The following is an 11,714-nucleotide window of genomic DNA, read 5'->3' as shown; positions in this document are numbered from 1 at the left end:
CAGTGAAGGTATCCTATTGTTGATGCCTTACATTGGACACTTTATGGCCTTAAGACTGTAACTTTGTAACCAAATAAACACCCTTTATAAAAGCCAATCCATTTCTGCTGTTTTGCATAATGGCAGCATTAGCAAACCGGAATAGTGCTCAACAAAAATTTACAGAATGATTGAATAGTGTGTATTTTTGTTGTTATTATTATCCTTTTTGTACAAACCAAATTATTTCCTTTTGCTTTTTAATTAACTAAATTAAAATCTAATTAACTGCTGCATATATTTCATAGACATTGAAAGGATCTTTCAAGAGTCTCCTAAATTCTCGTTTACTCTTTTGATGTTGTCATTTTGGGGATATTTTCTTAGCATCAAGCAATCACGAAGGCATGGGAACCTAGACTTCTCATCATGAGTGATTACACCCCTGCAAAGATGAACTTGATTGGAGTACTGACTACAGCAGCTTGAACATGCAAGCACTGTTATCTGTTGATGTCAATTGATATATTTACTCTTTAATCTTTTCCAAATACTTTGTTTTTCAGTTGCAAGTCATCTCCTTTTCTAGTCTTTTATTCATTTGCAGTTCCTTCTGCTGGCTCAGTAGATACTGTGATAATTACATTGAATGTTATCAAACATTACAACCAATGGCCTTTCTAATCTCCATTATAGTTCTTACAATGAATATTACTTAAAGCAAGTTTTATCTTTTATCTACAGCAAAATGCAACCTCATAGATATTTAACTCCTCAGGAAAGTTACCCATGCTAAACATGATAAAATGGAAGAGGTTACTGTGGAACCTGCATTCATTTATTCCTTGAGAGGGAAAAAAATAAAAATTAAAAACCATAAAAATTTCCATTAAAATCATCACTGCTCACTGCTTCCTAAGCACCATATGACATTTCCCATTTCCATAATGATGCCTGCCTGGGTTTATTATTTGTTCAAGTTATTCCTGTAGCCTCAAAATGCTCTTTTTCTTTATCTTACCATAGATTACCTTCTGGTCCTTCACAGTTCAATTCAAATGTCACCTCCTCCATAAAATTTTCTTCAGTGCCTCAACTGGAATAATTCCCTCCTTCCCTTATGATTCTATAGCTCTTGAAATAATTTGAAAAATGTTTTTCATTGAAGGGCCCTTTCTGGGCAAAAACAGATAGGAAATTCATGCTGGCTAAACATATCACACATTTCAGCTATAGCATTATCTGTTTCCAAGGCAACTATGATGGCAATACTTGGAATATAAAACTCTGTCAGGAGCATGGTTGGTGGAAATATGGATTTGTTTTTGACCAGTTGTTCCTGCTGATCCCTTTCACTCTCAAAAGTGTCCCACGTTAGAATTGTATCATCTGGTCACCTTTCTGATACATGAGCTAGAAGAACTATAGCCCTTATTTAACTGTGGGTTGTTTCATTGGTTAGTGGATCTTCTTAGAGTTAGGAGTTACACCATTCTGTATGCTCACAGTAAGATTTTCCTAACCAACCTAGGGTAGATTGAATCATGTCCCTACAAAGGCAAGTTAGGTCCTAATCCCAGGTCCACTGGGTGTGAACCCATTTGTAAGTAGGACCTTTGAAGATATTAGTAGTAGTTAAGTATGGAATCATTTGTGAATAGGATCTTTGAAGATCCTATTTAGATAGGGCCAAATTGAATCAGGGTGGGTCTTAATCCATAAGCCCTGAGTCTATAAGAAGAGGAAAACTGGATGTGGTCAGTGAGTAGAAGTTGGAATCAGAAGAAGCCAGAGAATGATCCATGTGGCTATGGGGCAGAGGCAGAGGTGCAAGCCAAGGGACCCCAAGGATTAACAGCAAGCCAGCACCAGAATGCTACAGGCTCTGGGGGAAAGCATGGCACATCAAAAATCTTAATTTGGACTTTTAGCCTCTAAAAACCTTGAGACTATAAATTCCTGTTGTGTAAGTGAACCTATTCTGTGGTTTTGTCACAGCAGCCTTCACAAACTAAGATACAACCTTTCTCAGCTGTTCAGCCAGGCCCGTTATTCAATGACAGAAGCCCATATTCTCTAGTCTTTGAACATCCACCCTGGCCCCTCTAATATTTCCTCTATCCCATGGGTAGAGAAGAGCTTTTTGAATTGGTGGTTGATCATGTTTCCCACTTGTGGTCGATTGGACCATTGTTCCCAATTTTTTAATCCCCTCCTCATGCAGAATGACACAACCACGTTTTTTGCCCTGCGGCTTTGAAGAACCTTCCTCTAGAATAGGCAGAGTCCATTTCTCTGCTCCATGGTTGCTGGGTTTCTCTGTGTAGCTTCTTCTGGCTCATGTCAACTTAGTGGCCTGGTACAAGAAGAGGCTTTCAGTGTGCTTATGTGACTTGGCTTCCTTGTGTACTCAAGTGAAACCCCATGAGAAAAGCATGCCCACCCCTTCGGCCTGAACCCAGATGGAAAACATGGGAGCCAACCTAACCCAACTGCAAGCCTGGAGTCCAGCCTGGCCCAGCCTAGCCACAGTCAGCTGAACTGTAACCTGAAGACAAGTGAGCATGAAAATCAGTATTTTAGTTTTAACTCACTGAGACTTTGAGGTTGTTTGTTATGTTACAAAATATCAGTGAATACATTTCTCCATCCTGTACCCTGCTAAAATCATTCATTAGTTTCTTCTTACTGGGAAGATTGAGGAAACACTTTAATAGGGCTGTTTTGCAGGCAGGGTCTGACCCAGCCTCTCTCTCTGCTCTGGAAATCTTGGTCTCCTTCCAATCCCTATTCCTTCACCCCACCTCTCACCCCTTGGCTTTTGAATTTGTGTCACTGGGCCTTTGCATATCCATCCCCTCTATTTAGAACATTGTTCTTTTGCATCTTTTCCCAATTTGTTCTTTTTCATCCTCTTCTTCTTAGCTTCAGAATCATTTATTCAAGAATCTTCTCTGGACCCACCAAAAAAGTAAAATTCTCCTGTTGTTGGTGTTCCTAGTTCCAAACACCCTTCTTTTGTAGACTTGCTGTGGGTGCTGCAAGCTATATGATTGATTAGGGTCTCACTTGTCTGTGGCTTACTGAGGGCATGGGTCTGGGTGGATTTTTGCTCACCATTTACCCCTTGTGCTGAGCACAGGGCCAGGCATAGACAGAGAGTTCAGTTAACATTTGCTGAATGAATCAAATTGATGAGCACCATGTCTTGTTAATGTTTGCACTCAGCCTCTTGGCATAGAGATAAGACTGAGAATGGATTTGACACTGCTTATTTTGAACAGTAATAATTTTTTTCCACCAGCTGATTTCAGATACCTAATTTTCCACTGCTCCTCAAACTGCTACTAAATCCTGTAGATCTATTCTACCCTAAATAACCACGAATAGGCAGAACTTTTGAAATATTATGAAAAGTAAAGATCTTAGATTAGAAATGTTTGGCTTTTAAAGCCCAGCCCTTTCATTTGTTTGTAAGGAAACCTTTAGGCAAGTCAGTTAGGCCTCTGTGCCCTCAGTTTCCTCATCTGTAAAAGAGAACAATGAAACTTACTTCTCAAGGCTATTGGGAGTTTTTCCAGTTTGCTAATGCTGCCATTTGTAAAATACCAGAAATGGATGGGCTTTTATAAAGGGGGTTTATTTGGTTACAAAGTTACAATCTTAAGGGCTTTAAGTGTCCAAGGTAAGGCTTTAACAACAAGGTACCTTCACTGAAGGATGGCTGATAGCATTCGAAAACCTCTGTTGGCTGGAAGGCACGTGGCTAGTGTCTGCTTGCTCCCAGGTTGTGTTTCCAAATGGCATTCTCCAAAATGTCTTTCTTTCTGCTGCAGCTCCAAAATGTCACTTTCAGTTACTCGTGGGGCATTTGTCCTATCTTAGCTTCTCTGGAGCAAAAGTCTGCTTTCACCAGCCATCTTCAAGATGTCTGTATCAGCTGCAGCTTACACTGGGGATCCGTAACTCCAAGCATGTCTAAGCATCAGTGGCAGAAGCTCCTTCTGTCTGAGCTCTTATATAGTGCTCCAGTAAACCAATCAAGGCCCATACTGAGTGGGTGGGGCCACACCTCCATGGAAACCATTCAATCATAGTTATCACCTACAGTTGGGTGGGTCACATCTCCATGGAAACAACCTAATCCAAAGGTTCCAACTTAATCAGCACTCATATGTCTGCCCCAAAAGATTGCATCAAAGAACATGGCTTTTTCTGGGGGACATAATATATACAAACTGGCACAGGAGTATTCAATGGGACAAGATGTCAGTGAAAGAACACATTGTAAGCTGTGAAATGCTCTCCAGCGTGAGCTCCCAGGAGTAGTACAGGGAGTCCTAGTGCGAGTGTTTCCCCCTCCAAAACTCAGTTAAGTTTTCTGTTTAATTTGCTTTTTTTGAAGAATTGAGACTTACTTTTTCTAATGCAATTTTATTGAGATATAATCATATAATGTATAATCATTCAAAGTGTACAGTTGTTCACAGTATCATCATATAATTGTGCTTTCATCACCAGAATCAATCTTTGAACATTTTCATTACTCCAAAAAATTAAATAAAAATTAAAATAAAAAAGAATATCCAAAATATCCCATTCCCTTCCTTCCCCCATTGTTCATTTACTTTTTAAAATACAGTTTAATTGAGATATATTCACACACCCTACAGCCATCCACAGCGTACAATCAATTATTCATAGCACCACCATACATTTGTGTGTTCATCACCAGAATCAATTTTTGAATCTTTTCCTTACTCCAATATAAAAATAAAAGCAGAAAAAGAACTTCTAAATCTTTCCATCCCTCTATCCCACCTTAATCTTCATCTAATTTTTGTCCCATTTTTCCACTCATTTCTCCATACACTGGATAAAGGGAGTGTGAGCCACAAGGTTTTCACAGTCACACTGTGCAAGTTGCATAGTTATACAATCTTCTTCAAGATTCAAGGTCACTGAGTTTTGAGCCTTATTTTTGAAGCCTGTTTCTTTGAAAGAAAAATGAACTGCTTCAGCATAGCCATCTGAGAAAAGATGGTTTGGGATGAAGCAAATACTTGAGGGAAATGGGAAGTTTCTGGAATAGACCCCATTCTGTGGTGCTGCTTTTCCTGGAGGGAAAGCTCATGTAGTATCTGTGTGATGACACACAGGTCAGTCATCTCACTTGACTCCCACTCCCCTAGTGAGGAGGTGGAGGTGCACACTGGCTCAGCCATTCACGTGCATTGGTGCCACAGGGTTGCTAAGACTCAGCTTACCAGCCTTCCCAGTTTGCTTTTTAAGAAACCTTTCTCATCTTGACTTGGATTGACTTGGTACCAGGGACAAAAGCTGCAGCTGGGCCTTTAATTCCTGAGGGTTTTCCTCTCTGACAGGAAAGAAAGCATAGAACACCAAGTTTAATCACCTCTTTGGCATGTAGTGCCCAAGCTTCCCTGGTAATTAATCTTTAATGTCATTAATTGGCTGTCTGTGTGATAATAAGGAACGGAGGGAAACATTGATCTCAACTCAACTGGATTCTCATCTGAACCAGCATTGAGTTTTCAGGGCAGATAAAAACAATTACAGACCTTTCCCTATCTGGATGTCCAGTGCCCGCCTGTTAAGATTATTGTACCAAGAAACTTCTGAGGCTACATTCTCATCTTGCAGATGTGCTAATTGAGGGTTTTCTTCATCACCAGCTTCTCCTCTGAAATTGGCTCTTTTTTTTTTTTCTTTTTTGGTGTGGATCAGGAACGAGATCAGAAAGTCAATATCACAGGGTCATGTTTCCAACCCCCTCTATGTATTCCTGTTCATATTGATTTTGCCCCTATAATCCATTGAATCAGAGCCTCTAAGATGATGTCTGGTCTTAAATCAGATCCAGAGCTTGTCTTCCTCTAAACTCACATCCAGGGCCAACTTAATGATGACCCACTCAGTTGGTATCACCTGCTGTGCTTCCACCCATGGCAGGGAGTAAGTGTGGAAGACGGCAGCCATCCCCAGAGAGTGATTCTGGGCCCACAACATCAGCATCACCAGGGAACTAATGAGAAATGCAAAATCTTAGGCTCAGCCCCAAATTACTGAATCAGAAACCCAGGAGGGTCCAGGATGTGTGTTTTTACCAGTTAAAGTTTAGGAACCACTGGGATAGAGCATGGCTGTTTAATGGGAGGAGGGAAGTGTTGCTCCTTCTTCACACTAAGCAATTGATTCAATGAGAAGTGTGAGAGGTGATTTGTTCTAATGGGTTGACTCTAGTTGACTCTGATTAAATGCTGTGAGAAGTAAATTGCTTTTTCTTGGCTTCAAATGCTCCTCTAACATTTGGCCTTGAGCAGCTTCTGACCTTGGGTAGTGAAAACGGTCACTTCAATTTCTTTAATTTTTGATGTCATCTCTCCTCTGCTGAGGAAAATAATTAGGGCTAGAGAGCCTGTCTCTAAGGAAGGAGGAAGCAGAGGGCAAGTGGTACCACGTGAAGGAGAAAATTCTCCAGGAATGAAAATGGTACTCTGCTGAGAAAAGGGGAAGGAGTCAGTGTTGATCTTGGAAAAAATGGGAAACTTACTGGCCCACGTGAGAGGCCACAAAGATGCCGTGAATGTGTCTTTTTCTGACTCGTGGTTGAGAATGGGAATGACAGGAGCTGTCCCTCACCATGGGAGAGCTGTGGACACCTTGTCTTCCTCTCTCTGTGGCAGCACCAGAGAATCCTGGCGAGTTCCTCCTGGAAGTCGGCAGCAGAAAGTCCAGGAGAACCAACCCTTCGTTCAGATGAGGAAACCAAGGCCCAGAGTGTATCTCCATGCTCTGACAGTTTACCCTCAAATCCTTTTCTAGGTTTGCTGAGCTGTATTAATGTTCAAGACTTTTGCAAATGTCCCAGGATTTAAAGCCAGTGTCACAATTGCTATTGGTGAGCAACAATCCTTAACCAACTAGGACTTGCATTTCAGGCTCCCACTAGGCAGGAACAGGAGCCACATGGTTCTCTTTATTGCAGGTTGATGATGGAGAAGCTCGAGTATAGGAGTTCATGTCGGCATTTACCTAATCCTGGTTATTTATCAGAAAGTCAAGGAGTGTTGGGGATTACACCACAGGTTACTGAATGGGACAGGTTAGTCTGTGCATAGGACATCTTTGAAGAGCCTAACTATATGCTGCTGAATTTGGAATCTTGAAATTCTTCTTCTGATCCTTACCCTCTTCTCCTTATCCTCCCTTCTCTCTCTCCTCTCTTCCTCCTCCTTCTCTTTCTTCTTTCTTCAGTTGCAAAAGCAATGCATGAATACAAATGGATAAGGATGAGGCCTTTATATGACCACCTTTCAGAAAAATATATCATTCTTGCCATATGTTTTTATAACTTATAAATACTATCTCATAGAACATCAAAGCCTGTTTAAAGGCATGAATCCAGAGGCAGATTCTTTCATTAAAAAGAAAGGAAAAACAAATTAATTCTATGATAGTCCATATATTCCAGGCTGCCCGTCCTTTGCACGGCAGCGTGTTAACTGCAATTTGTGTATATGGGAATGGTGTCCTTGCTTTGCACAATTCTGTAGTAACTTGTCAATGGCAGCTCTGCAGCTGGAATGATCCTTCACAAACATCCAGAATCGGGGATGGAAAGTGAGGTCTTTGTACCCCTGCATTGACCAATTGTTGGCGTAGGCTGTGCTCAAGAAGGGGCATAATCTTGGATGAGTAAGCTCTCTTTGGCTGAGAGAAATTCCTGGAAAATAAATGCATGAGCTATCAGCAGGGAATACACCTACCTCAGCAGCAGGGGGAAGGAGTAATTCAGTCTTAACTGGGGGACCTGGGTGCTGCACCCTGGAATAAACTTCTGACTATCCCTTGTATCACTTGGATCCATTTACTGTATGTAGTAAGGTCAGCCCATCTGGTAGCAACAGCTCCTCTGGGATTCTGGCTGGTCTCTTTTGGTGGGGAAACTTGTAAGAGTAAGGTCAGTGGGGCAATCTACAGCCCCCACTGCTGCAATTGTTCTTTGCAACAGATGCTCCCCAACTCCCTCCTGCATGAAACACTGAGGGTTCCTTTCATCCTCTGCTTCATATTGCTTCTGGCACAGCTAACATGATGAGACTACCTGGACCCTTATCCCTCAGTGGTTTGGGTACATGATTATTAAATCATTCTCACGCCACAACTCCTCTTGCTCACCGCAATGAATTCCTGACAATAGGTAGCCAGAGTTAGGCCAAACTTCATAGGTTCAGGGCACAGCCTTCCACCAGTCTCAGGTTGGGGGTTCCCAGGGCCACCCCCAATTCTGACCAACTTTCTACAAGTTGGAGTTTCCGACTATCCCCTCAGGTTCAATAATTTTCCAGAGTGACTCACAGAACTCAGGAAAGCACTGTAAGTGTGATTACAGGTTTATTATTACGAAAGGGTATAATTCAGAAGCAGCTAAAAGAAGAGATACATGTGGGAGGTCTGGGAGGATACCAAACAGGAAGCTCTGTTGTCCTCAGGGATGTGTTACTCTCTCGGCATATTGATATTTGACAATATTTCCAACCAGGGCAACTCACCAAAGCTTCATTGTCCAGAATTTTTATTGGGGTTTCATTATATAGGCATGATTGATTGAATCATTGGCCATGTGTTGAATGGCTGAACTCAATCTCCAGTACCCTCCCCTCCCCAACCCTTGAATCACATCGTGGGTCTTTCTGGCATGGCCAGTCCCCATCCTGAGTCATCTTATTTGCATAAATATCTAAGGGCCCACCATGAGTCACCTGGTCAACATAAACTAGTATGATTCAGACTTACCATGAATAGCAAAGACACTCAAATCACAAGCATTTGGAGGTTACCTCCCAGGAACTAGGAATAATTCCTTATTACACACTCATTTACTGTCAAAATTGAGCAGGAGTGTATTAAAGAAGTTTCAGCAAAAATCCAGTGGATCACCTAGTTGCCTGGAATATTTCTCCTACCCCCACTGAATAATGATAGCCCTATATGCTCCTGATGATCAGGGCTGATTATTCCTTCTAGCATGGGGACACTTTTCTTGCTATCTGCTGTTTTGGTTAAAGGAAGCTGAAGTGATTAGGGCAGAAGCCAGTGCTTATAGTTTAATGGAATTCTTGATAGATCCCCTGATAGACACATCCTCTCTGGCAACTGGGATCTCTAGACCCAAGCACCTACATTTGTGTGGATGGGAGGGAAGGACTCCACAAGTGGTTCACTAGAAGTGATGGCAAGCAGGTCACTCCTATTTTAACTCTCTTATTCCCAGACTGATATATTCTGCCTAATGGGACACAAGACATCCAATTGATTTAAGTGTATACTAGGTCCTGGAGGGTTATGCTCCATCTTTGCCCGTATAAGCTTTAAGCCAGCACATCAGCTGTACCGTCAAAAGGCTGTTCTATGAAACTATCATGCCAGAAGTTTCTAGATGGTGTGGTATAGGAGAGGAAGGGTATATTCTGTGATTCTCACACTGTCTCACCCCCTTTGCTGTAGAGTGGGACCCTTGGTCCAATGAAATGTTGCAGAGGATCCTCTGTCAGTAGATGAAATACTTTTATAAGTCCTTACACATTGGCATTGCTGAGACCCTGCAGTCAAGAAAGGTAAACCCATGCTTATAACATGTGTCAATCTCAGTTAACGTGCACTGCTGCCTCTTTCAGGGTGAAGGGGGTCCAACGTAATCATTTTGCCACTAAGTGGCCAGCTAGTCTCATTGACTGTTGGTGCCATGTTGGAAATGCAGCATTGGTCTCTGTTGGGAGCAGGTTAGAAATTCAGCAGCATTAGTAGCAAGAACGTCCTTTGTGAGTGGGAGCCTGTGGTGGTTTGAAGCTGTATGTATTCTAGAAAAACATGTTTTTAAATTTAATCCATTCCTGTGGGTGTGAACCCATTGTAAGTAGGACCTTTTGATGAGGTTACTTCAGTTAAGCTGTGGCTCACCGCAGTCAGGATGGATTTTAATCCTATTACTGGAGTCTTTTATAAGTGGAATGAAATTTAGACACAGGGAGGAAAAGCCACCGGGAGCAGCCAGAAGCTGAAATTCATTGAAATCCAGAAAAGAACAGAGAGCCCAGAAGAGGCTGCCATGTCATTGCCACGAGACGGAGGAGCCCAGGATCCAGGATCTCTGGCAGCCAGCCCCAGAATGCCAGCCTTCAGAAAGAAAGCATTCCCTTGATAACATCTTGATTTGGACTTTCTTTTAGCCTCAAAACCATCAGCAAATAAATTCCCATTGTTTAACCTGACCCATTTCATGGTATTGCTGGAGCAGCCCAGGAAACTAAAACAGAGCCTTTGCTGCTGAGCTGCGTATGTAGTTCCATTGTGCCAGCTCTGGGGTGGCCGATGACTAGGGTTAGCCGACATCAACTGGCCAAATCATTTTGTCTACTTGGTTGTTCAGTGCTTCTTCCATGATGGATCATCTCTGTTGAGCATTAACATACAAAACAAAGACCTTCTCATTTTGTGCCCAATCCTATAGGTCTATTCACATGTCTTCCAAAGATCTCCTTATCCCATGGACTCTAAATAGCCAGTGAAGACATGTTCCACTGCCGTCTTTAAGCCATAGCCTTTAAGAGGTAAACGTAAATCTCAGGGTCTCACTCCTTCCCAATCAGGGTCCTGAACGTAGCGTAACAGACTTATAATCTTGGTGTTCAACCTTCTCTGGAGCTCCACTGCAATTAAAATTCACTCCTGGCACTGATCCTCAGTCTTTTCTGCCCTCTGGCTTCAGGAGATGAACATTTCTTTATATGCCTTCCGGGAGGTCCTCTGTTTTCTGCCTTTGTTTTATATTAGTAATTAATCACATTCAACCTTTTCTTTTCTTTCTACAAGAGCCCCAGAAACATTCAACAAATTTCATTGTTCTTATAATTGCTGTTTTCCCTGAAATCCTTAAACAATCCTGAGATATTGCACTCTCCAGTGCATTTCCTTCCACTTGTACTATATCCTGATTCACCATCACTAAAGGGTTAGCAATTTTACTGCCACAAAATACCACAGGCTTTCCATTCCCGTGATGGGATCCTCATTGCCAGCTGACTGGCAAGTAACATATCACCTGTGATGGTTGGTTCATGTGTCAATTTGGCCATGTGATGGTGCCCAGGTGTCTGGTCAAGCAAGCACTGGCCTAACCATTACTGCAAGGACATTTGTGGCTGGTTAATAAACCAGAATACTGGCTTGTTAAATCATCAGTCAATTGACTGCACCTGTGACTGTTTACATCAACAAAGGGCATGTCTTCCACAATGAGAAAATTCAATCAGCTGGATTTAATCCAATCAGTTGAAGACTTTTAACAGAGAAAGAGAGTGGACCTTCACTTCTTCTTTGGCTAGCCAGCAGAAGCGTTTCCTGAGGAGTTCGTTGAACACCTTCATCGGAGTTGCCAGTTTGCTGCCTGCCCTACAGAATTTGGACTCATGCATCCCCACAGTTGTGTGAAACACTTTTATACAGTCTTATATTTACAGACATCTCTTTTTGGTTCTGTTTTCCTAGAGAACCCTAACTAATACAGCTCCCAAACCCCTTTTTGTGCTTCCTAAGATCGTTCCAGGTACCCATGCCATATGTTGGCTTCTGACTCTAAATTGGGTACTTGTGTGTGGTTGGTTTATTGGGGAGTTCTCCTGGGAACATTTCCTGTAAAGGAGTAACAGAAG

Source organism: Choloepus didactylus, chromosome 4 (genome assembly GCF_015220235.1).
Source record: "Choloepus didactylus isolate mChoDid1 chromosome 4, mChoDid1.pri, whole genome shotgun sequence".
Classification (NCBI taxonomy): Eukaryota; Metazoa; Chordata; class Mammalia; order Pilosa; family Megalonychidae; genus Choloepus; species Choloepus didactylus.
This window is presented reverse-complemented; position numbering follows the sequence as displayed.